Below are 25,245 nucleotides of genomic sequence, written 5' to 3'. Positions count from 1 at the left end.
GACGGGTTTGGCCCCCTCTCTGCGGAGGCTGCTGGCCGGCTGCCCCTCTCACCTCCCCCAGGTGCTGATTTGCTTTGTGTCACTCCTCCCTGGATGTCGGGACAGCTCAGTGGTGTCCGTCGTCACCTCTGCTACATTCTGTGCGTGAGACACAAGTCACCGAGCCTAATCTGTGTCCAGGAAAGAGGAAATTCAGCCCCACCTTTGGAGAAAAGGTGTGGGACACGTTTTGTGGGACATGTTTCAGAACCCCCCCCCCCCGGGCTCTGACCACTTCTCGGCCCCCATATTCTGCAGCTGTGAGAGACAATGTTTAGAGAAAGGGACTTGCCCCGGGTCACACGGAGAGTGGGGACAGAGGTGGACGAGAGCTCAGGCCTCCTAACTGCTGGCCGGAACACTTGGCCCCTCAACATAATAATGATTTTAATAACAGCTAATTGGTGGTTGCTGTGTTCCAGACAGCTTGTCCTTCGTTTCCACACTGAGGGTAAAGGTACTTTGTACAGAAGAGGAAACGGCACAGAGAGGTTAAGCATCTTGCCCAAAGTCACACAGCTGGTACGTGGTAGAGCAGGGGTCCCCAAACGTTTTACACAGGGGGCCAGTTCACTGTCCTTCAGACCGTTGGAGGGCCGGACTATAAAAAAAACTATGAACAAATCCCTATGCACACTGCACATATCTTATTTTAAAGTAAAAAAACAAAACGGGAACAAATACAATATTTAAAATAAAGAACAAGTAAATTTAAATCAACAAACTGACCAGTATTTCAATGGGAACTATGCTCTTCTCACTGACCACCAATGAAAGAGGTGCCTTTTCCGGAAGTGCGGCGGGGGCTGGATAAATGGCTAGAGGGGGCCACATGCAGCCTGCGGGCCGTAGTTTGGGGACCCCTGTGGTAGAGCCTTGATTCAGACCCCAGCATTTGGGGCAGATGCTGGGGGCCCACAGGTGGTTGAGGGAGTGCGTCCCTCGCGCACAGACTGAGACCAGCCCTGGGCATTGGGAAGCGTGCTGTGGGAGGGGGACCTGCAAGAGTAGGGACAGGAGTGGCCTCGGTGTGTGAGAGGCTTTAGTGGGGGTGGCGGGAGGGGGAGTGGTGACAGGAAGTGAGGCCAGCCTGTCACCTGTCATCAGAGCCAGGGAGGGGACCGCAGCATGGGAGGGGGAATGTGGACCACCGGGATTGGCTGGTGGTAAGACAGGGAGGGACAGGCAGTTTTAGGCCTTTGGCCTGGGCACCTGGAAAGGGGGGCCCCCAGCTGACACCTGTTAGATGTCTCACCAGAGGTGCTGAGGGGGCCAGTGGGTGAGCCAGTCGGCCGTTTGTGGGGCAGCCTGTCCGGGTGCCGGGGCCAGGCGGGAGGGCCGCAGGTGCCCGCAGGCTGGGTCTCCAGGGTTGGGTAGGCACCGGTCGGAGGGTGTGGGGTCTCAGGGCCGGGGCTCCGCGCTTCTTCCTCACACCCTCGACGTGACTGAAGCCCATTAGGCGTTCCCGACAAGGTGCCCGTGTGAGGAGAATCTTGGGTTTTGTTCAAGGTCGCTGACTGATCCAGGACTGAATCTTCAAGTGCCCGGAAGCTTCCCCAGCCTTGCCAACACTATAATTCCTTCCAGATTCTTCTTTGGGAGAAAGACAGACTGACTGCTCGCCAGTAGGTCGAAACAGGCTTTCAAGGAAATCATTCGAGTATTTTTCCCTTTCTCCTGAAAAGAACGAGGCGTGTGCGGGCTTCTCCAAGGCGGTCTTTGCCCGCAGAGTGGTGGAAAAACTGTGCGCAGTCATGGGGTCAGAGACCCACCTCGGGAGACTGGCCGTCGTCCCCGCAGGTCACGGAGGGCACATGGAGACCGGGACGCAGGGCGCTGGGCGCAGGAGCAGGCCGCTGCTCGGGGCTGCACCGCCCAGCACGGAGCCTGCTGCCCCTTCTGCTGGCAGAGTGACCATGGCGGGTCCCTTCGCTCATCTGCACGCAGGGGACAGGTGTGGTCCCCGCCTCACGGAATTACCGTGTGAGGGAGAATGAAGGGACTGCAGCAGAGAGCTCGCTGGGACACTGGCACCGGTAGGAAGTGCTGGTCGCTACAATTCGTTTTCAGTCCCGCCCTCGTCACCCAGCACGCCCCAGCAGGGGGTACGAGAGCTCTTTCCGGAACGTCATTTTATCCTGTCACCCCTCTGCTCAGTGTCCCGCCAGGGCTCCCTGTTGCCGGGACAGCCCAGCCCCCAGCCACCCCCGTCCTGCGCGGGCACTGTGCTCCTCACCCCTGCTCGTCACCCCTCTGCTCAGTGTCCCGCCAGGGCTCCCTGTTGCTGGGACAGACCAGCCCCCAGCCACCCCCGTCCTGCGCGGGCACTGTGCTCCTCACCTGTCACCCCTCTGCTCAGTGTCCCGCCAGGGCTCCCTGTTGCCGGGACAGCCCAGCCCCCAGCCACCCCCGTCCTGCGCGGGCACTGTGCTCCTCACCCCTGCTCGTCACCCCACAGCTGCTCCGGCCTTGCCCCCCACCCCCAGCCTTGGCTGCTGAGATCACTGCTCTCTGGGGTCTCAGCTGGAGGAGGAAGAAGAGGAAAGCATCAGACATTGTTTTCCCAAAATGTAATTTGCACGGGAAGGATATGTTACCTGCAGAGGTGGCTTCTGCGAGGCCCTGTGCGCGTGGGCAGCTGGCAGGGGATGGCGTAGCCCACCCGGCTTCTGAGGAGTGGAGATGGGTTTTGTGCCCAGGGGCTGCTTGCCCACGGGTCTCCCAGAAGCCTCTCTGGCTGCCTCCCCTGCCCCTGTGGCCTGGGACACTTGACTCCCCCTCGGTCCCCCCTCAGGGAGTCCTGTGCAGGTGGCCCTCTGTCGACCTTTGATGGCACCCATCCCAGGACCCGGCACCGAGCTGGGCGTCGCCAGTGCTTCCTGGGACCCGACAAGCACAGACAGACGCGGGGGCGAGGGCTCCTGTCTCGGCAGCGCTCTGTCCGTGCTCCGTCCGTGCTCCGTCCGCACTCAGCCCACCAGCACCCGCCGGCCGGCCAGGAGAACTTTCTGCACTTGCTCTGACAGGGAGGAATAGTCAGATCGTAGCGTCCCGGCATCTCCTGGTGGCCGAGGGACCCTGGAGCAGCCCCCCCACCCCTGGTTTAGTTCTGCACACTGAGTCTGCCAGCCCAGATGCTTGCATACCTCTGGGGACAGGGGGCTCTATGTTTCAGGGGCAAACATTCTATCTGGAGATGCCTGTGACAAGTTTTTGCCACGGGGAGTGGTGATCTCACCCCCCCCCCCAATGGGGCTCTGACCATCTGCTTCCTCCCCCAAGGCAGCTGTGCCGAGACTGGGGGCCGCCCCCAGCCACTGCTCCCCTGCTGGGGGTCTCCACTGGACACAGTCTGGCCCCCCAAACTACCTGAGACCAGCCCAGCCTCATTTTTCAGATCAGGCGAGATAATGAACTCTGGGATGGGCTGGTCTTGGTGGCTGAGAAAATGCCTGTGGGAAGGAAGCCTCCAGAAGTCGAGATGTCACCCGTCACCTGACAGAGACCTGTCACTGTGGCCATGCTGGTGAGAGTTCCCAGCAGATCAGCCCCTGGGCGCAGCAGGAGGCCTGTGGTGAGAGGAAGTCCGTGTCCTTGACCGAGCGGGCTTGCTCAGGACTGGCAGCCTGTTTGGATGTGTGATTCCCATTCTAAATGCATCCTTGCTTCCTGGAAGTCCTGTGCCCGACAGAGTCTCACCAGGGGGACAGCAGAAGCGTTCAGAGAGGGCGGGAGGCTTTGACCGGATGGTTTCCGAGGCTTCAGCTCCCTGCCTTCAGCCTTGTCCAGGGTGTATCGATTGTTTGCCACAGAGATCCTTTACAATGGACTGTTTATAGGAGGAAACCTTCTGGGCCTCTTCCCACCGAGCGGGTAGCTGGCTGAGCGTGTCATCAGGACGCTGGCCCTGGGCCTGCTTTGTGTCCGGGAAGGACGGCCTGCACGTGAGACAGAAGGTCTGCTCGGTCCCGATGCGGAGAGGTCAGGGCGCCCGTCTCTCCTGGGAGCGCCTCTCTCTCCTGGGGAACGGGGGCTCTTTGGAGATCTTTTTTTTTATCCATTGAGCGGAGGGGAAGCAGAGACAGACTCCTGCATGTGCCCGGACCGGGATCCACCCAGCATGCCCACTAGGGGGCGATGCTCTGCCAAGCTGGGCCATTGCTCTGTTGCTCAGCAACTGAGCTCTTCTTAGCACCCTAGGTGGACCAGGCCATGGAGCCATCCTCAGTGCCCTGGGCCAACTTGCTCCAATCCACCCATGGCTGCGGGAGCAGGGCGGGATGGTGAGGGAGACAGAGAGAAGCGAGAGAGGGAGGGGTGGAGGAGCAGATGGTCGCCTCTCCTGTGTGCCCTGAATGGGAATTGAACCTGGGATATGCACACGCCAGGCTGACACTACCACTGAACCAACTGGCCAGGGTTGGAGAAGATCTTTAGTAAGAGCAGCACCACCACCTGGTCTCTGAGCAGTACGAACATTCATGTACGTCCTCGTGCCTCCTGACCATCAAGAGGACGATTTTAACGAAAAATTTTATTTTAAAAATGTGTAAGGCAACATTAAAAAAAAAGGGCAAATATTGAATATATATTCTTGTTTCCATAAATTGGTTATCCAACAAACATGATTTTAAGTTCATAAAACTAACTGGAACTAATTTCATGTTTTGAAAATACTCACTCCTGGGGGTCAGTGAGCATGAAAAAAACTCCCTGCTCAAAGGGTGAAAATTGAGTCTCACAAAGTTCTGTGAAAGGAGGAAAGGCCGCCGTTCACTTAACTCATCTGCTTCATTCAAAGTAGGGCTTTCACCACCCAACAGGTGTCACGCTCAGAAGCGGAGACCGCACATTTCTCGTTTCTCCGTCTCACTCCAGACGGCCCTGTTCTCATTCTTCTCCTGTTTCTAATACCCCGTTTCCCAGACGGGGAACGCCAACGGGGAGGATTTGCCGGACGTCCCGCAGCAGGGAGGCGTGGGGATTCCAGACCTGTCGCGGGGTCTGGTCTGCGTGTCCATGTGCATCACTGGTGTCCTGTGGAGGGGACTCTCCCACGGACCCAGGGACAGGGTGTGAGAATGACCCACACAGGGACAGGGTGTGAGAATGACCCACACAGGGACAGGGTGTGAGAATGACCCACACAGGGACAGGGTGTGAGAATGACCCACACAGGGACAGGGTGTGAGAATGACCCACACAGGGACAGGGTGTGAGAATGACCCACACAGGGACAGGGTGTGAGAATGACCCACACAGGGACAGGGTGTGAGAATGACCCTCACAGGGACAGGGTGTGAGAATGACCCACACAGGGACAGGGTGTGAGAATGACCCACACAGGGACAGGGTGTGAGAATGACCCACACAGGGACAGGGTGTGAGAATGACCCACACAGGGACAGGTTGTGAGAATGACCCACACAGGGACAGGGTGTGAGAATGACCCACACAGGGACAGGTTGTGAGAATGACCCACACAGGGACAGGGTGTGAGAATGACCCACACAGGGACAGGGTGTGAGAATGACCCACACAGGGACAGGGTGTGAGAATGACCCACACAGGGACAGGATGTGAGAATGACCCTCACAGGGACAGGGTGTGAGAATGACCCACACAGGGACAGGGTGTGAGAATGACCCACACAGGGACAGGGTGTGAGAATGACCCTCACAGGGACAGGGTGTGAGAATGACCCACACAGGGACAGGATGTGAGAATGACCCTCACAGGGACAGGGTGTGAGAATGACCCACACAGGGACAGGATGTGAGAATGACCCTCACAGGGACAGGGTGTGAAAATGACCCTGCCCAGTGGCCCCACAGACACACAGGGACAGGCTTCGGCTCTGTTCCCCCGATCGATGGGCTCTGGGCAGCAGGAGGTGGTGTCCTTCCACAGGAGGTGCGGCGTAGCTGTGGTCTGGAAGTTCCGGGTCTGGTTCTGAGCTCCGACAACAAACACTTGTCCTCCTTTCTGGCTCCGTGACCCAGTGTGGACGCCCACCCTGGTGAGCCCTGCCTCCTGTCCTGCGTGCTCACCACCCTCAGGACCTTCGGAGCCACGTGCTCTCCCCGGCACACCCTGTCCTCATCCCTGTGCCAACCCTTCCGCCTGGCACTCATTCCCCACTCCATTCGCTGAGCATGTCACCCGCATCCCCGTGTACCAGATGCCCCGGGGCTTCAGGAAGATGACAGTGAGCTCTGGGACCTACCTGGAGGCTCCAGGGCTCGTAGCTGAGTGAGCTGACAGCTGCAGGGGGGCAGGTATTCCTGGAGGGGTGCATGTCGGGGAGGAGCCGTCTGTGCAAAGGCCCTGAGGTGGCTGGTTAGAGAACCCATAAGAAGCCCAGTGACTCAGGACCAGGTCCTGCCCGGTCCCACTCAGCACCCTTCGTGAGCTGACTTCACAGTCAGAGAGCTTAAGTCTGAATCCTGGTTCTGTTGCTGCTCATAGTTTTGTGACCTGGGCTGATGGCTTTGCCCTCTGAAGCCTCAGTTCTCTCATCTGTGAAATGGGGATGAGGGGTTGGGAGAGAGACTGTGCTAATAATAAGACCAGCTCTCAAGGTTTTGGGGAAGTCTAGATGAGCGTGTATAACACATTCTAAATGCTACCATGATCAGTAATTTTTTTCTCTTTTATTAAGTGAGAGGCGGGGAGGCAGAGAGAGAGACTCCCACATGCTCCCTGACCGGGATCCACCTGGCAAGCCCACTATGGGACCGATGCTCTGCCCATCTGGGGCTGCTGCTCTGTTGCTCGGCAACTGAGCTATTTAGTGCCTGAGGCGAGGCCATGAAGCCATCCTCAGTGCCCAGGGCCAGCTTGCGCGAAGCATTCGAGCCATGGCTGCAGGAAAGGAAGAGAGAGAGAGAAGGGTGAGGGGTGGAGAAGCAGATGGGCATTTCTCCTGTGTGCCCTGACTGGGAATTGAACCTGGGACTTCCACACACCTGGCCAACGCTCTACCGCAGAGCAAACCAGCCAGGGCCCCATGATCAACAATTAATAGGCACTCTTATTTTTCCTCATTATGATTATTATTACTCTTTTTGTGCAAAACTGACATGACTTGTGCAGGCAGTGCAGGCTAGTGGGTAAGGGCACAGGCTCCTCCATGAAACGTGGGAGTCAAGTAAGTGTCAGCTCCTCTGCTTTCCTGCTGTGTGACCTTGGACAAGTCACTTAACCTCTCTGAGCTGCATTTTCCTTATCCACCAACTTGGGAGAGTTCTAAGGGAGACTTCTGACGTGTGCTGGTGCATACTGGCAGAAGTACTGCGTACAGGAGACCACACGCCTTGGTCATGCCAGGAGAGGGGACGGGGCAGGGACGGAGAGGTCGGGCGCAGCCGGCGCTGGGGAGGCTGCGGACCTGCCCTTCCCACCTGCCGCACCACTCGCCGTGCTCCGACAGGCGCGCAGTCCTTGTGCAGCAAAAACAGAAGAGGCTCCAGCCAGTGGGAGAGGTGAGTGGAACGCAGGCACTGCGTCCCTCCCGGGGGCAGCGGTGACTCAGTGAGTTCACACATGAGGAGTGACCAGGACAGAGCCTGGTGTGGGGAGTGCCGAGTCAGCGTTCGCCGTGGTAATGGTGACAGTAATAACTGTTATATTGTGATGACTGCTGTGGGGGAGCAGGAAACTCTCCTCACCCGGCAGGCGGCTTCCTGCTGGTCTAACCGTCAGGTGGACAGGACAGGAGGCAGATGTGCAAGAGACACACATGCGTGTGGGACCCCGCGTGCCTGGGAGAGTCAGGGACCCCCATGCAGGAGAGGCTCGGAGACAGAGAGGGGGCGTGGGTGGAGGAGACATCCTGAGCTGGGGGTGAGGCCGTGCACCGTGGGGGCTTCCCAGGGTCCGTGCAGGAGGACAAGGAGGACGGACACTCAGTAGATAGAAGTGTGTCGTGTACTGCAGTTGGGGGAGGGGGGAAATGTTCTCTCTGATAGTCGATTATTCAAGTTCTTCTAGGTAATTGCAGGGCGGGGGGGGGGGGGTAACAGGATTCTCCTGAGCGCGCAGCTAAAGTTGTCCTTGGCTCAGAACAACCTGCCTGCCGCTGAGGCACATCGTGAATGACTTTCTGACCCTAAACACGGTCACCGTCACCTTCCAAGCAGCTGTGCTTGGAATCATTGACATCTGTCCTTAACTCTGAGACAGACACGGGCCCCTTTCCTGGTGGGGCTCTCGGATACCTGGGGGTGCACAGATGCGGAGTTGCCTACTCCAGACAGGAAGGTGAGAAGCCCCAGTTGGGTCTGGGCAGGGTGCCCACCGCCTCCCACTCGAGGCAGCCCCCAGGCTCTTGTCCAGAGCTGGTGTGTCCCTTTAGTCTCATGACTGGGATGTTTTTGAAACTCTGAGAAGGCCAGAGGGGGGCCTGGGTGGAAACTGAGTCAGGGCCAAGCAGTAGGCCTTGCAGCTGTGACTTCCAGCTTCCCTCTGGCTCTGACAGATGAGAAAGCAGGGGACAGGGGTCGCAGAGGCCAGGAGGTGGGAGCTGTTCCCATGGGCCATGAGCAGATGGTTGGGATCGCTTCCTTTCTGTGGGCTGGGGACCCCCTCCCCCCCCCAGCGCGGGCCCAGGGAGAAGCAGCAGGATCTGGCTTTATTTTTAAGATGGAGAGAAGACCTTAAAGAAGAGTGTAAACGTTTTTGGTTTTTTTTTTTTTTTTTGCAGAATGGATCTCTGTAGATGTCATTTGCATAACAAGTGTCTAAATCATCGGAAATAGGGAAGGAGCTGTGAGTTAGGGCAGGGAGGCCTGTAAGCTCCCTTTCCAAGCTGATGACAGCTGCTGAGGGTTGTTGAAAGGCCCCCGGAGGAGCAGGGAACAGGGAGCGTTTTGCATGACGCTTTCTAAGAGAAGGGACCCGTGATTGCGGGTGGGAGGATCCATGAAGGGACCGTATAAGTGAGGGGCCTGTGGTTCCCGCTTCCGGAGCTTTCCCCGGAAACCTGCCTCTGGTGGTGAGTCAGACACGGGGTTTTTAGCAAGAAAACCTTCCCCAGTGTGGGCTCTGCCCCACAGGCTGTGTGACCTTGACATGGCCTTCTCCCCTCCACGGATCCCAGGGGACGATGCATTTGAAGGCCCTGTGCAGGCACCAGAAAAGGACAGTGACCACCGGGAGGATTCCCCCTGAGGGAGAGAGAAACAGCAGGAGGCCAGTTAAAGACCCCAGTCGGCAGGTGCCCTGTGGACATGCTGTTCGGACCGCCACACCCGCTAGTCTGTGTCATAGCTGCTCTCTGTGTCCCTGACTTTTCCTCCTGCTCCAGAGCTGAGTGCGTGTCATGCCGAGGTGCCCGTGACGTGGCAACACCTCTTCCACATCCACTCAGAGCTGCCCCTCTCTGCAGGATGCAAGCCCCCCGCCCCCGCCGGCAGCCGGGATCCACGCTGTCCTGGCCTGAAACGTGAGCATCGACGTGCACGTGCGTGTCGGCGTGCGTGCGCGTGCAGGCGCGCCCTCGGGGTCTGTCCCGGCGCCCTGTCCGCCCCTCGTGTGTGCTGAGCACACGGGCACGCACACGCATCAGTGCCCAGGCCCCTGCTTGGCTTGGGTGGCCCTGGTCCCGGCTCCCCGGTGCCCCACCGCCATCCAAGCCCCCCGTCAGCCTCCGGGTCGGGCTGGCCCGGGGCTTAGAGCGTGTCACCAGCCGTCCCCTCCGCTCCGCTGTCCGTGCTGGCCTCGCGCTCAGCCCGTCTGCGGCGTGCGGTGACCCTGGCAGCCCTCCAGAGGGGAGGAGGTTTCTCATCAGCAGTGTAACCGGGTCGAGAGCTTGTCCCGCTCACCACACAGCAGCCCAGGAGCCGAGCGACTGTTCAAGGCAAGGGGAGCAGCTGTGTTCGGAAAGCCAGTGAGCCCAGACGATGGCGGGTCACCTGAGACGGTGCAGAATTCAGGCTTCTTTTATGTCAGGGGCTGGGGGGATGGGAGGAGTGGGAGGTCAGGAGGTGACCGATGACCGCAGACATCTGGACGCCAGCAAGGCTCCAAGGAGGACGAGGAAACGCCTTTGCTTTCTGCCCACAAACACTGGTTGCCATGGTCCCAACCACGAGGTTCCTATAAATATCTTGATAAACAGTCATTACTTTTGTGTCTCCTTTCCCTTATCTTCGTGGGGAGGTCGTGTTGAGCAGGGAGCTTGTTCCTGCAATCCAGGGACCAGCGAGGTTCCTTTCCTGACTACCGTGTGTGCGCGCACAGGACTAAGCAGAGGCCGCTGACCGTCGCGTGAGGGGACCTGGACAGGCTTGAGCAAGGTAGAGTCAGAAGGACTGGTCATTTTACTGTATTGCAGCCGCAGTTCTGTTGCCAGTCCCGGCGTGGATCTGTTGGGCTCGGCCACATGTCCGTCCTCAAACCTGCTGTGGAAACAAAAGGGAGGCAATCCGTAGACTGCAGATCTAGGTGATGTGCTCACCCTCTCGTCTGGTATGACGGACGGTTAACTTCCGCCGGCCACATGGACTAGGAAAGCCTGCAGGGCTCCTCAAAGGAGAAAGGAGGGACTGTGGATGTGGATAAGGGGACAGAAGGCAGGCAGGACGTGTAGCCACCGATGTCCCCAACCCCAGCTAAGGACACTGGAGCATCCTGGGACCTGACGTTTTCCCACAACTGCTGTAAAACCCAACTCAAAATTCTTAAGAGCCACACCTCATGTCACGGGCTGCAGGTCCTGGAACAGAGAGATACGTTGGAGTCAGGGACCAGGGTCGAGGTGACGAGTTCCTGCTGGGGCTGCTGGCCTTGGGGCTGGATGCCAGGCGGAGGCATGGGACGCGGGCAGGGACGAGCAGGGTGAGGACTGGGCTTCCAGGACGCCAGGCGGGGGCACGGGACATGGGCAGGGACGAGCAGGGTGAGGACTGGGCTTCCAGGACGCCAGGCGGAGGCACGGGACGCGGGCAGGGACGAGCAGGGTGAGGACTGGGCTTCCAGGACGCCAGGCGGAGGCACGGGACGCGGGCAGGGACGAGCAGGGTGAGGACTGGGCTTCCAGGGCGCCAGGCGGAGGCACGGGACGCGGGCAGGGACGAGCAGGGTGAGGACTGGGCTTCCAGGGCGCCAGGCGGAGGCACGGGACGCGGGCAGGGACGAGCAGGGTGAGGACTGGGCTTGCAGGACGCCAGGCGGAGGCACGGGACGCGGGCAGGGACGAGCAGGGTGAGGACTGGGCTTCCAGGACGCCAGGCGGAGGCACGGGACGCGGGCAGGGACGAGCAGGGTGAGGACTGGGCTTGCAGGACGCCAGGCGGAGGCACGGGACGCGGGCAGGGACGAGCAGGGTGAGGACTGGGCTTCCAGGACGCCAGGCGGAGGCACGGGACGCGGGTACGGACGAGCAGGGTGAGGACTGGGCTTCCAGGACACCAGGCGGAGGCACGGGACGCGGGCAGGGACGAGCAGGGTGAGGACTGGGCTTGCAGGACGCCAGGCAGAGGCACGGGACGCGGGCAGGGACGAGCAGGGTGAGGACTGGGCTTCCAGGACGCCAGGCGGAGGCACGGGACGCGGGCAGGGACGAGCAGGGTGAGGACTGGGCTTCCAGGACGCCAGGCGGAGGCACGGGACGCGGGCAGGGACGAGCAGGGTGAGGACTGGGCTTGCAGGACGCCAGGCGGAGGCACGGGACGCGGGCAGGGACGAGCAGGGTGAGGACTGGGCTTGCAGGACGCCAGGCGGAGGCACGGGACGCGGGTACGGACGAGCAGGGTGAGGACTGGGCTTGCAGGACGCCAGGCGGAGGCACGGGACGCGGGCAGGGACGAGCAGGGTGAGGACTGGGCTTGCAGGACGCCAGGCGGAGGCACGGGACGCGGGTACGGACGAGCAGGGTGAGGACTGGGCTTGCAGGACGCCAGGCGGAGGCACGGGACGCGGGCAGGGACGAGCAGGGTGAGGACTGGGCTTGCAGGACGCCAGGCGGAGGCACGGGACGCGGGTACGAACGAGCAGGGTGAGGACTGGGCTTGCAGGATGCCAGGCGGAGGCACGGGACGCGGGCAGGGACGAGCAGGGTGAGGACTGGGCTTGCAGGACGCCAGGCGGAGGCACGGGACGCGGGCAGGGACGAGCAGGGTGAGGACTGGGCTTGCAGGACGCCAGGCGGAGGCACGGGACGTGGGCAGGGACGAGCAGGGTGAGGACTGGGCTTGCAGGACGCCAGGCGGAGGCACGGGACGCGGGTACGGACGAGCAGGGTGAGGACTGGGCTTGCAGGACGCCAGGCGGAGGCACGGGACGCGGGCAGGGACGAGCAGGGTGAGGACTGGGCTTCCAGGACGCCTCCGCCAGGGAGGACAGCACAGCCTGGTGCCTCGTGCAGACGGACTCATTCAACATGTGACCAGCCCCTCGCCCCGTGCCTTCCTGTACGCTCGTCTCTGGAAAAATGGAAACTTCCACTTCCCAGGCTCCCTTGCAGCTAGGGTTTGGCAGGAGACCTCCGCTCGTCTGGGCAATTCCCACCCAAGATTTAGAGCAGGGGTCTCAAACTCAACTCAGCATGTGGGCCGCAGAGCAAGATCACAGCTCTTCGGCGGGCCGCACTAGGTCTACAAAAGGCAACTGTTACACAACACTTTTCTCACTGCAGTTGAAAACAAAAAAAAATCAGTACAACAAGCACAATCGTACATGCAGTTTACTCAGTGTCACAAAACGACCAGAAACTGTAGTTTGCATCACAACTGCTGTTAACTAAGCTAATATCTAGCTAGGATGCTAGAGAAATGAAAAATACAAGTAGGCCCCTAGGCTTACTTAATTTTATCCAAAATATTTTGAACTTCGTGGATTAGTCTGTGGGCCGCACAAAATTGTTCGAGTTTGAGACCCCTGATTTAGAAGGTGAACGTGCGTGATGCAGAGGTGTGGAGGGCGGAGTGGCTCCTAGCCGGCAAGGAACAGAGGCGTCTGGTTCTCCCACAGAGAGGCAGGGTCCAGTGTCCAGGCCTGCGAGTCATGGGCCGTGGGGTTGCCGTGGCATCAGTGTGGGCCGAGTTAAGTGGTTATGCAGGTGACTTACCACCACCCTGCTGGCAGACTCAGCCGGGATCCCAGCGGCCTTGACCCTTGTGCGGGAGAGGCCGGCACCGTCCTGTGCGGCCCCCCAGGGCACCCCGGTGGACCCAGCTCCTGCGGCCCACACACAGTTCTCCACAGTGATGGCTTCCTCTGTGACGGGCGGTCTAACGGTGGGCAGCGTGGCCACTGCCGGTGTCGGCCACCTCTTCCTCCTCCTCTCACTCCCCTCCCTCCTGCCTTCCCCTCCTGCACGAACTCCTCACACCAGAACCCTCTCCTCCGGGGCGCCCGGAGCAGCCCAGACTGAGGCACCGGGGCCCCAGCATGCGCGCATGTGAAGTCTTGTCCTGGCTGGAAGACCTGCTGGGCACAGTCCCCTGGGCAGTGGGTTGAGGGGAGTGAGGGCTGCTTCTGCGACCTCCTCTCTGTTCGCGCCGCTTTGGAAAGCCATCCTGCTCCTGGTTCTCACCCTCATCAGCAGGACCTAAAGGGCTCCAGGGCGCTCGATGCCCGCCACCTCGTCCACACGGACCCCGTGACCATGGGGCCACAGGGGCGTCATCCACCGGAGCTCTGCCCGCCCCTCTCTGCCCTAGGACCGGTGTTACTGTGCCGTGGGTGTAGGGCCCTCCTCTGAGCCTGCCGCTCTCGGTATAAACGTTGACTCTGCCGTGTGCTGTGGTTAGCACGTGAGCTTCGAGCCCACTCTGTCATGGGTTCCCCAACAAATACTCTCCTGAGCCCTCACTCTGGGCCCGGCCCACGGGGATCGCTCTCCACTGCGGAAGCGACGCTCCCTTTCTGTGTGCAGATCTGCCCCCCCCCAGCAGCTCAGGGCAGGGAGCCCCCCTCCCCAGCTACCCCCCAGGCAGGCAGCAAGAGAAGCTCTCTGGGTCAGCAGTGTGCCTGTCTCCTCACAGAACTCTCGGGGGGCTGAGTCCCCCATTCCTGATCCACAGATGAGGAAATGAGGGCTCGTGGGGGTTCAGTGGAATTCTGAGGCTACGTGGTGCACTGTGAGGAGCAGGGCTGGCCTGGGACCAGGGTGGCCTGGCTCAGGGTCCCTGCTCTTCCCTCCGCTCTGCGGGTTGCTCAGACACGGAACATCCCGGAATGACGGGGGTCTGGCATTGCTGAGCCCTACATGGTCTTAGCCCCACGGACCCTGCAGTGACCCTAGCATCCCTTGTCCTCATGGAGGGTCCTCCCAATGATGGAGACGGATGCAGTGCACAGCCATCCATAAGACTGCGCTGCTTCAGATGGCACCGAGTGAGGGCCTCCCGTCAGGGTGATGTGAGGGGCCCTGAGGAGGAGTCGTAAGTCCTCCCTCATCCTTAGGAGCTCTCTAAAAGTCACCTCATTAGCATAAGCCCAGCTGGGGTGGGCGGGGGGCGTGTTATCTGTGACAGCCATTCACCTTTCTGGCTCTGAAGCGGCTCAGGAACTGAAGACAAGTCATTACATAAGATTGTCCCTCTGTTCTTATCACTCTGCAAATTCCAAGCTTTTGGGAGCTTGGAGCCAAAACCACAGATAAAGACCAAATATGCATGAGAAATACAGTTTAGTCATCCAAATGGCCAAATACATCTTTCTCATAAGTCACAACGCCGCCCCTGAGTACCACTACCCAGATCGGGAGCCAGAAGTGAGCAGCACCCGTGAGTCCCCTCCGTTACTGCCTGAGTGATCTCGGCCCTGCCGTCCAGCAGGACAGAGGGAGTCCAGTGGGCTGGCCGGCCCTGCGGCCGTGTCAGGACAGGAGGGCGGCATTCTGGGATGTTCCGTGTCTGAGGATGTTCCGTGTCGCAGGAAGTGAGTGGAGCGGGCACAGCCGGTGTTCAGCACTCACACCGCCTAGGTGACATCGTCACTGCGCGGGGGACACACGGGTGGGCGCAGGATGACCCCGCAGGTCTCACGGTTAGGTCCATGGGAGGAGTCCCCCCTGGCATCTGTGTGCCGACGGCCTTGCCATGGGTCTGCTCAGCTACTGAAAAGGCACCTCGCCCAGAGGACAGTTAGTGACTCGACCTGGGGCTGTGGGTTTTCACTCTCAGGCCCCCTGGCAATGAAGTCTAGTTTGGGAGGCCCAGGGGTTAGATCCACGTGGGTCTCACTCGCAGTAGCCCCCTGCTCCCTCAGACGCAGGGCCCCAGCGGTGGCGTCAGCCGTCCGCGCACGTGGTTTAACCCTTGGGTCCCTGCCTCTGGGGTACAGAGCGGGAAGGCGTGGCTGCCCGTGGATGCGAACGCTGACCTGTGCGCGATGCGATCCCACCGTCCAGTTTCTGGGCGCACCCAGGCTTGCCTCCTTTGTAAGTGGTGTCATTGGTTTTCGAGTCCCTGAAAATAGAGCCGGTCGTGGGAAAATACACCACAAACACCCTCCGGGGAGCAGCGGGGCCACTGTGCACCCACCTCCCCCGCCTCGCTCGTGTGGTCGTCTCAGTGGGGTCTGGGCCTGCAGCTCTGGACCACAGCCCTTGCCTCCGGGGCTGCTCCTGACCCTGGGCAAACAATCGTGGTGGAGGTAAGGGGCTGGGGAGCAAGCCCCGAGGCTTCCAGGAGGAGGTGACCTTCAGGGGAGAGATCCAGCTCAAAAGAAGGGCCTGGGCCTGGGGCAGTCTGCAAAGGCCTGGGCAGCGGGGTGCACCTCTCCTCCTGCGGGTCCCCAGGAGCAGAGAGCGCCAGCATCCTAAGCCTGTGTTCTCTCTCTCTCTGTCTCTTTGCAGATCCAAAGAAGAAAGCTCCCGGAGTCTCAGGTGTGTGTGTGCCATTGGCCTCTGTCCTGCGTCTGTGGCCTGGTGTGGGTCGTGTCCATGGAGCCACGTGCTTTGGAATTCTGACCAGTTGGCGCGGACTTCCTCTTGGACTTCCTTCCTGTGGCCTGGGTGGCCCAGGCTGGGACCCAGAAGCCTGTGGGGCTAGGCTGGGTGGGGTGGGGCAAGCGTCTGGATTGCGTGGTGGAGGGACAGGAGGAGCTCCCAGCCAGGCCCCTGCCTTGCGTGGGTGCTGGGAGATGTGTGGGGTGAACGAATCCGTGGGGAGGCAAGATTCTGGCCCTCAGGGGAGCGTGAGGGCTGCGCCCACCCCCGCCCTCGCTGCCACCCCAGCATTGCACATGGTGGGCTGTCGGGAGTTTCTGCAAGGGGGGCCCTGTAGGAACTTCGCCGTGCAGGGGGTGAACAGTTCTTCTCGTGGGGGACGGTGGGGAGGACGTGTCCGTGGGAGAGCGGCGTGGGCTTGGACCTGAGGGACCGGGACCTGGAGGACCGGTGTGTCGTGGGGGACGGTGGGGAGGACGTATCCGTGGGAGAGCGGCGTGGGCTTGGACCTGTGGGACCAGGGACCTGGAGGACCTCTGTGCCAAAGTGAACCTGTGTGTGCAGCTCAGGCCAAACCGATCTCAGCAGGCCTCCTGCGGGGGTGGGGTGGGGGCCGGGCATTGAGACGCTGGTGCAGAGGGGGCTGCGTGAGGTCCTCGTCCACTACCCGGTGGTCAAGACATCACTAGGACCTCAAGACGCTCTCACCAGGAATCTGGGAGTCACTCCCAGGGAGCCGTCGCACGGGTGTCGAGGCCCGGTCACGAGGCCCACCCTCCGAGGCCCATCCCTGACGCCCTCCCTGCCTCGGGTCTGGAGGGAGGACCCCATTCAGATCTGACTCCCGGAGGCCCCCACCCACTCTCCACGAGGCGTCAGCACCGGCACAGCTGCACCCTGGTGTTTTCAGGGCAGAGGGACCATGAGGTCCCCGCTAAGCCAGCCCAGTCCTCCCGTCGGGGCCTCCCACGGCACCTCTGCCCTCACAGGTGCCCGGAGGAGGGCCTCTACACTCAGGCCCCAGGCGACCCCCCTGCCTCCCACCCTGGGGAGTCCCGCTGCCCAGATCCCTCCGCCGGGCGCGTCTCACCTCTGCGGCCCGGCCACGTTCCAGGTTCCGCCAGGCGGGGCTCCTGGCCGCCACTAAATGCCCCTTCGGTCCTGCCGGCCTCTGGCGAGGGTACCGCTGCTGTGGCCCAGCCGCCAGCCCCACCCGGCCAGCCCAGATCCCTTCTCACACCCCTGAGGGTGGAGGGGCCGCAGCGCAGGTGCTGTTCCCCGGCCTGCAGGCTCCGCCCTGAGCGCCCGCGTGCCATGTCCAGTTTCCTGTGGGCCTGAGCGTGTCCCCGGGGGCAGCGGCAGTGCCTGGGGTCGAGGCACCTGGGTTCTCTCCGGGTGGGGCCAGCGCCAGTGAGCTTGGAGCCGACCCCCGTGGGCCTCGGGGGAGCGAATTCACCTTGGTGTCGCCATAGGCCCAGAACAAGCTCTAGTTACTGTGTGTTTACTGGAATTCAGGGCTCGTGAATATTTTCCGGCCATAAACTCAAAGGCAGGGGGCGGGGGGTGCTCCGTGGAGGACCTGCTGCGCTCCCCCCTCCACCACAAACCCGCACGGGGGATAGGATAGCGCCCAGGGGCTGCATCTGACCGCTCAGAAGGGCCGGGTTTCCAGCGGGACGGAACAAGGGGTGATGATGGTCTTGGCCTTGGGAAGGGTGAGATCCCTGGGAGACCCTCCCCCTGTACCCACTTGTGCCCGGATCCCTGCGGGCGAGGGATTTTTCTTTCCACCCAGTGAGCCCCTTGGGGCTGGCTGTTCTCAGCTTCCCAGAGCGCCAGGGAACAGTCCTGGCCAGGAGCCTGGGAGAGGGTTCGTGAGCGCGCTTTTCCCCGAGGCGAGTCATTTGCAAGATCATATGTATTCATTTCCCACAAATGAAATGACTCATTTTTGACCATTTTGCAAACGCAGGACTTTGCTCCGTGTTTTCCCCACCCCCGCCCCGCCCCCGGCGATGTGTGTGTCTGCTTTCCGCCCCATTAGGAGGGAGGAGGGGGGGAGGCAGGCTCCGGGCCCCCCCCACCCCGACTTTGAATTGTCGAGTGATTTATTTTATTTAGGGAAGAACTGCGGGCAGAGGCGGGCAGCAGAGGAGAGGTTTGCAGAGTCTGGAGTTGGGGAAGAAAGGCGAGCGGTGTGGAGGGCCAGGGGGGGTGCTGATGGGGTGTTCACTGCGCCAGGCCTCTCGGAGGGGTGAAGGCATGGCCGGTGTTTCTCCCCGGCTCTTATCAACCCCTCAAAATGAACTCAGCCACGTCCACTAATAGGAATAGGTGCCATTGTGTGAGCGTTCCCAGCGGGCCCGGCCCCGGTTCCTCTGCACAACCCGCTCCACCCCTCCAGGAGAGTTCCCACGGGCCCTGGGAGTTCAGCTCTGGGAAACTGAGGCTGAGAAATAACACTAAACGGCTTCCCTGGGATCACACGCCTTCCAAGTGCGGAGCCGGGATGTCACAGACCAGAATCGCCCCTGTTGAAAGTACAGAATCCCGGTCTTGGCTGGTTGGCTCAGTGGTAGAGCATGTCGTAATATCCCTACTTTCATTCCTGATTTTCATCATTTGAGTCTCTCTCTTTTCCTTAGTGAACAGTTTGCCAGTTTCTTAAACGTTTGGTAGAACTTATCATAGCTCTCCCTGTCTTTTTTTTCCTGGCAAGAGGGTTTTGATTACTGATTCAATCTTCTTGCTAGTTTTGAGTCTGTTTCGGTCCTCTATTTCTGTGTGATTAGTCTTGGTGGGTTTTATATTTCTAGAAATCGGCCCATTTTATCGAGGTTATCCCGTTTCTCAGAGGACAGTTGCTCGTAAGACCCTCTTATAATTCTTTCTCTCTGTAGAGTCTGTCGTAATATCCCTACTTTCATTCCTGATTTTCATCATTTGAGTCTCTCTCTTTTCTTTTCCTTAGTGAACAGTTTGCCAATTTCATTCATCTTTTCAAAGAACCGGTTTCTGGTTTTGTTGGTTTGTCTCTGTAGCTTCTCTGTTCTTCATGTTATTTCTCTCCTCTGATGTTCATTCTTTCTTCTCTCCCGTCAGCGCTGGGTTCTGTTTGACCTTTTTATTTTTTTTTAAACTTTTTTTTCTTTCTTTTTTTTTTATAGAGACACAGAGAGAGAGTCAGAGAGAGGGATAGACAGGGACAGACAGACAGGAACGGAGAGATGAGAGCATCAATCATTGGTTTTTCATTGTGACACCTTAGTTGTTCATTGATTGCTCTCTCATATGTGCCTTGACCCTGGGCCTTCAGCAGACCTGGTAACCCCTTGCTCGAGCCAGCGACCTTTGGTCCAAGCTGGTGAGCTTTGCTCAAGCCAGATGAGCCCGCGCTCAAGCTGGCGACCTCGGGGTCTCGAACCTGGGTCCTCCGCATCCCAGTCCGACGCTCTATCCACTGCGCCATCACCTGGTCAGGCCTGTTCGTCCTTTTTCTAGTTCCTTACGCTGCAGGGTCAGGTTGTTGATTCGTGACCTTGTTTTTCAATGTAAGCGTTTCATTTGAGAGCTTCCACGGTTTTTTTTAAGTGGTTTTTATAAATTCCTCCCTTAGCACGGCGTTACTTTCCTGAAGTGTTGACGTGCGGGCATCTTGTTTTTCTTCACGTCTCCGTGTTTTCTGGCTTAACCTTGTGATTTCTTCTTTGCCACTGGTTCTTCCAAGAATGCGTTCATTTCCACAAATTTGTGAATTTTCCGCTTCTTCTCCTGCTGCTGGTTCCTAATAACTTCACCCCGCCGGGTCAGACAGGAGAGATGCTCATATGTCTGTCCTTTAAAACCTGTGGGAACTTCCGTTCTGGCCGGACGCGGTCCATCCCGGAGACTGTCCTCGTCCGCTTGAGAGGGACGTGCCTGCTGGTGTTGGTGGTGCCCTGTGTGTCCCTGTGTGTCTGTTAGACCTAAGTGACTCGTGTCGCTCCAGCCCTCCATGTCCTTGCTGGTGTTCTGTCGGCTCGTCTGCGGTCATGGTGAGCGGGCAGTGCCAACGCCAGCGACACTGCTGGGGGACTGTGTCCCCTTCAGTTCAATTGCTTTCGCTGCCTATATGCTGATCGTCTGTTATTAGAGGCGAGGCCTTGGCCCCGTCCGTGGACAGTGCAGGCGTGCAGACCGCCACGGAGCTTTCTGCGTCGGATTCGAATCAGGACGGTGTCCGACACTCTCGTGACCTTCAGGTGCCTTGTACCCACAATACCTGGTGAGCCTGGGGGACAGCCCGGAGCCCCAGGGGGGGAGGCCGCCCTCCCTGCTGGTCTGTTTCCTAGAATCCCCCCCCATCCCTGAAACTTCAGAGACTGGACTGTTTCTCTTGGGGCCCCTCTCCCCCACCCCGCCCTTCTCTGTCTGTCCTCCGTGTTCGCAGGGGAGGGGGCAATTCTTATTCGAGTGCTGGATTCTCCAGAGCCTGTAACAGCCGGGGCTGCAGACAGATGTGTCTGGTACTCTTGTGGGGCGTCCGCCCGGCCCACAGCTGGGCCCGTGCCCCTCCAGGTTGAGGTAGTGGTGACGTGGCCCTTGGACTTAACCGGAACGACTGATGGGAAAATGACTGCAGAGAATTATCCCAGGAAACCCCAACAACAGATATGCTTCCGAAGGTGTGAGCGCACCTCAGGGCCGCGTGGCGGAAATGGCTGCGGTCCTGCCCTCACGTCACCAGACGTCTGCGGAGGACGGACGGGCTTCTGGTCCTGCGGCCCGTGTCACTTACAGCCAGGAGGTGCACAGTGGGCTGACAGCGTCCCGGGACACAGCTGGGGGAGGGGTCACTGACGTGCCCTGTCATGGGTGGGTCACCTGACTGTAGCCAGCAGCCTGGCTTTCCCGTCGGAAAGGGTGTGTGGCTCTGACCGTAGGACAGAGGGAGGCCGTGCAGGGCAGAAGAAAGTGGACTATTGGGTGCACACAGGCCGAAGGTGAGGGAAGGCCCGGTCAGTGTGGGGGTCCCACCAGCGCCGCCCCCAGCACATCTAGCGAGAAGCGCCCACCGGCCCATGGTTCTCAGCTGGTTCCCGAATTACGTGATTTGTCTGGTGGACTATCTGTCACAGAATGCGAACCCAGGGTGCGGAGTGGTTGGGCGGCGGGAGGGAATGTGGAAAGGGGTGTGGCAGGCGCCTCCCTTTGGCTGACGCTAGCCGTGTCCACCTCTCTGTGGGAGCAACCAAACACGACCTACACCTGGGCGTGTGCGCCCACGGTGTCAGCCCCCAGCTCCCTCTGCGGCAACGCTGGGTGTGTGCCCAGCACATCCCGGGGAGGGCGGCAGTGTGCGCAGCTTCCAGGGCACTTCCTGGGGGAGAGAAGCGGGCCCTTCTCCGTGCTTCTTCATCCCGCTGCTGGGAGGCTGAGCTTTGAGGCTGGGGCCGGTAGTGGCCGGTGTGGACGAGGAGGGCGCTCCCCTGGGGTGATGGCGTGGGGAGAGGAGACTGGGCCCACTGTCTGCCGCCAGCCCAGCGGGAGAGAGATGCAGACAGCGCTGTGCTGCTCTGGGTGGGGTGGGGGTGCTCATTACTGTGGCTTCAGGACCGCCGTCCTGCGGGGGCGGGGCTGGGGGTGGGGCTTTCCCATGCGGTTCCCCTGGGTCAGGCTGCTCCAAGGACCACGGCTGTCTGAAGCTTCCACCCCCCTTGCAGGGGGTGACGGGCACACTGAGCTCCAGCCCCAGCCCTCTCCGGCCCTGTGAGTCTGGCGCGGACTTCTTTCAGGGCAGGCCCGTTCCTTCCACCCACACGGGCGCCGCCCCCTGCGCGCCCCACAACGCAGCTTGTTTTGAAATATGCTGTTCTGGTTTTTCCCTGCTCATATCCGCAGGTTCTAATTAAATAACTCAGGGAACAGGCTGTCTCACACATGCTGTAACTCGATTATTGCTAGAAAGATGAGCTTGGAGCTAACAAGTTCCCTGTTCTTCTGAAAGACGCACCAAATTGGGCCGGCGGAGCAGAGGCAGCGGCGGGGACTGGACCACGTCTTAGCGGCAGCTGTCACTTTGGGGACACGGATCATCAGGACCCCCCAGGGCTCTGGTCTTGTCTGTGTGATTCCGGTGTTTCCTCCTCTCTCACGGAGCCTGACATTGTGTGGGGAAGAGAAATTCTAGTAAATGTTAAAATCTCAAAGTCGTTGAGAACATTGTAGAAAGGTATCCAGTTGATGTGTTTTTCATTTGTTTACTCTGAATAGCTGCAAAGCTCTTTTCTTGTTGGGCTGGTTTAGCATAGAGTATATTAATAGAAAACTTGGGCCCTGGCCGCGGTTCAGTGGATAGAGCATTGTCCTGGACATCCTAGGTTCAATTCCCAGTCAGGGCACGCAGGAAAGGTGACCATCTGCTTCCGCCTCATTCCCTCTCCCCTGTCTCTCCCTCTTCCTCTCCCATAGCCAGTAGCTCATTGGTCTGAGCATTGACCTCAGGTGCTACAAGTAGCTTGGTTGATTTGAGCATCGGCCCCAGATGGGGGTTGCCTGGTGGATCCTGGTCGGAGCACATGCAGGAGTCTATCTCCCCTCCTCTCACTTAAAAAAAAATTAAAAAAAAAAAAAAAAAAAGGAAAGAACACCTGAAGTTCGGAGGGGACTGCCACATCTGTCTGTTACTCAGTTCCTGGGAGGTGACCACCATACTAGGTGGGGCCACACGAAGCCCCAGGGTCCCAGGGGGCAGACGGGGTGGAGGGAGCTGTGGGTAGGAGCCCTCACTAGGGTTTCTTTCTGCAGGAGGGAGCGGCTTGGACTGAGCTGGTTTGAGTGATTTCACAGGTTTTGAAGCACAGGGGTGTCGGTTCCTGACCCCCGCCTCTGGTTACGGCAGGGGGAGGGCGGCATGGGAGAGACGCCGACAGGGGAGGCCAGGGGGAGGTGACGTAGAGGGGGCAGATGTTAAAGCGCCCAGTTTACGGAAGCCAGAAGCATGCAGCACACGGGGCCCAGCTCAGAGGCCTCCCCTCGGAAGGGCTTCTCTGCCTGTGATCGGCAGCGACAGCCTCGGGTCTCCCCAGACGTCACCCGCGTCACGTGCTCCCTGGCGCAGCGACGGCCTCGGGTCTCCCCAGACGTTACCGATGGCCTCGGGTCTCCCCGGACGTCACCCGCGTCACGTGCTCCCCGGCGCAGCGACGGCCTCGGGGCTCCCCGGACGTCACCCGCGTCACGTGCTCCCCGGCGCAGCGACGGCCTCGGGGCTCCCCGGACGTCACCCGCTTCACGTGCTCCCCGGCGCAGCGACGGCCTCGGGGCTCCCCGGACGTCACCGCGTCACGTGCTCCCCGGCACAGCGACGGCCTCGGGGCTCCCCGGACGTCACCCCCGTCACGTGCTCCCTGGCGCAGCGACAGCCTCCGGACGTCACCCGCGTCACGTGCTCCCCGGCGCAGCGTCGGCCTCGGGGCTCCCCGGACGTCACCTGCATCACGTGCTCCCTGGCGCAGCGACGGCCTCGGGGCTCCCCGGACGTCACCCGCGTCACGTGCTCCCCGGCGCAGCGACAGCCTTGGGGCTCCCCGGACGTCACCGCGTCACGTGCTCCCTGGCGTTCTGGCTCGACCCCGCCCCTCGACGCCCAGCCGTGCCCCCGGCACCGAGAGCACAGGTCCTGACGGGGCCACCAGGCTGCACGCTCCGGCGCCGGCCCCTCTCTGCTCTCCCACCCCGTGTCCGCTCAGGCGGCTGCCTGCAGAGACAGTCCGCTCATCCATGGACTCACGGCCTCATTTACTCGAGAGGTGCGTGGGCCGCTCTGTGCCCGGCCCGGCCCTCCAGACTCCCCTGTGCCGCACTCACCCGCTGACATGGGAGCTCATGTCTCCCCTGCACAACGCCAACCCTCAGGAGCAGCCGAGTTTGTTGTGTCGTGTAACCGGCCACCGTGCCCACAGCCCAGGCCAGTGCCGGACACACGGCGGCTCAGGAGATGGTGAGTGAACCGCTCATCACTGCCTGGAACATTCCGGTCAGCGGTCGATGCGGTCACTCATCCAGCGCTCACGCACTGAGGGACGTTGGCTGCATGCAGGCTGGTCCCAGGAACCGGGGCACAGCCCTGGGCGAAGCAGGCCAGAGTCCCACGCAGCTGACGTCCTCGCGGGGAAAATAAGCAAAGTTCACCCCTGTGCACCGTGGAGAAAGGAAAGAAGTCAGGAAGGACGTTCAAGCAAGTTCCTGGAGGTTTTTATGGAGCAGGCCCTGTAGGGGGCTGAATGGTCCTAGCTAACAGAGCAGCACATGCAAAGGCCCTGAGGCCACAGTGGGCTCCTTGTTGAGTCTCAGTTCTGAGTTTTTTCTTGATTCTGTGTTTTGCTTTTATTTGTAATCCTTGGATCTACCTTTCTAGGTAACGAAGCTGAGTCTGGATAATCTGTTCAGATCAGCAAATTCAATCCCAGTGATTTAAGTGAAAATGGGTGAATTTGGGTCAAGTCAGCATGCATGAATGGACTTGCCTCCCTGGGCCCAGCCGCATTGGGCACCAGGAAGCTGTGAAATGAGCAGAGCCGCCCCCTTGGAATCTCAGTCGTGACCCCAGGTGTCCTCAGCCCTTCTGCCACACCCAGCCCCGCCCTGCCTGGTCTGGAGCTCAGACCGGCCCTTTACCACACCTTTGTTCCCTGGACACCTCCGTCCTGCTGTCCCCAGCCTTCTCAAAGTCCCTGTGTCCCAGACTGAGTTCAGCCCTTGCCCATAACCACCTCCTCCCATGAAGTCCACCGCCATCTGGACCCTTGACTCCCTGGCAGGCCCCCGTCCCTCTGATGTGTCCTGCCCCGTGACCTCACTGCGAGGGGCTCTCCATCGTCCCTTCTCCTCCTCAGTCCTGGGCTGCACACCACTGTCCCCCTTTTCACAAACTCCCGAGAGGCATGCACACTCACACCCGGGACACGCAGGCCACACTCGTGGGTGTGTCGGGAACGCCGTGCTGTAACCAGGAGCAGAGGGCAGATGAGGCCCCCCAACAGCCCGAGCACGAGTCCCTGTGGCAGCAAGGTGGCCACCGTGTCGCTGCTGCAGCCCAGCTGGACTGAGACAGCTGGTGGGCTGCTAAGGGGATGCCCCATTCACTCGTTTATCTGCCATGTATTTGGTGCCCACTCTGTGCCAGGCCCTGGCTAGGGGATGGCTCATCCTGGAGACCCAGTTCAGACGTCACCTCCTCCATGAAGCCCTTCTTGATCCCCACCCCCTCCTGCAGCTCCCCCTGGCCTCGCCTGTGATCACTGTCATAATTACCTCTTCCTCCCATG

The 25,245-nt window shown here is 60.2% G+C and overlaps 1 protein-coding gene across 4 annotated transcripts in view; it reads left to right on the top strand.

Moving 5' to 3' along the window:
• IQSEC1 (IQ motif and Sec7 domain ArfGEF 1) overlaps positions 1–25,245 on the top strand; it is a 274,380-nt gene that overhangs the window by 46,768 nt on the left and 202,367 nt on the right. For 3 of the 4 annotated variants that reach the window (XM_066347173.1, XM_066347180.1, XM_066347181.1), the window contains exon 2: positions 15,845–15,874. The exons of the other annotated variant lie outside the window; for it this stretch is intronic. The gene's annotated coding sequence lies outside the window, so the exon portion shown is untranslated. The remainder of the gene's footprint in view (positions 1–15,844; positions 15,875–25,245) is intronic. 4 annotated transcript variants of the gene reach the window in all.

This window comes from Saccopteryx leptura, chromosome 8, assembly GCF_036850995.1.
Source record: "Saccopteryx leptura isolate mSacLep1 chromosome 8, mSacLep1_pri_phased_curated, whole genome shotgun sequence".
Classification (NCBI taxonomy): Eukaryota; Metazoa; Chordata; class Mammalia; order Chiroptera; family Emballonuridae; genus Saccopteryx; species Saccopteryx leptura.
The sequence above is the reverse complement of the archived record's forward strand: the minus strand, read 5'-3'. Positions and strand labels throughout refer to the sequence as shown.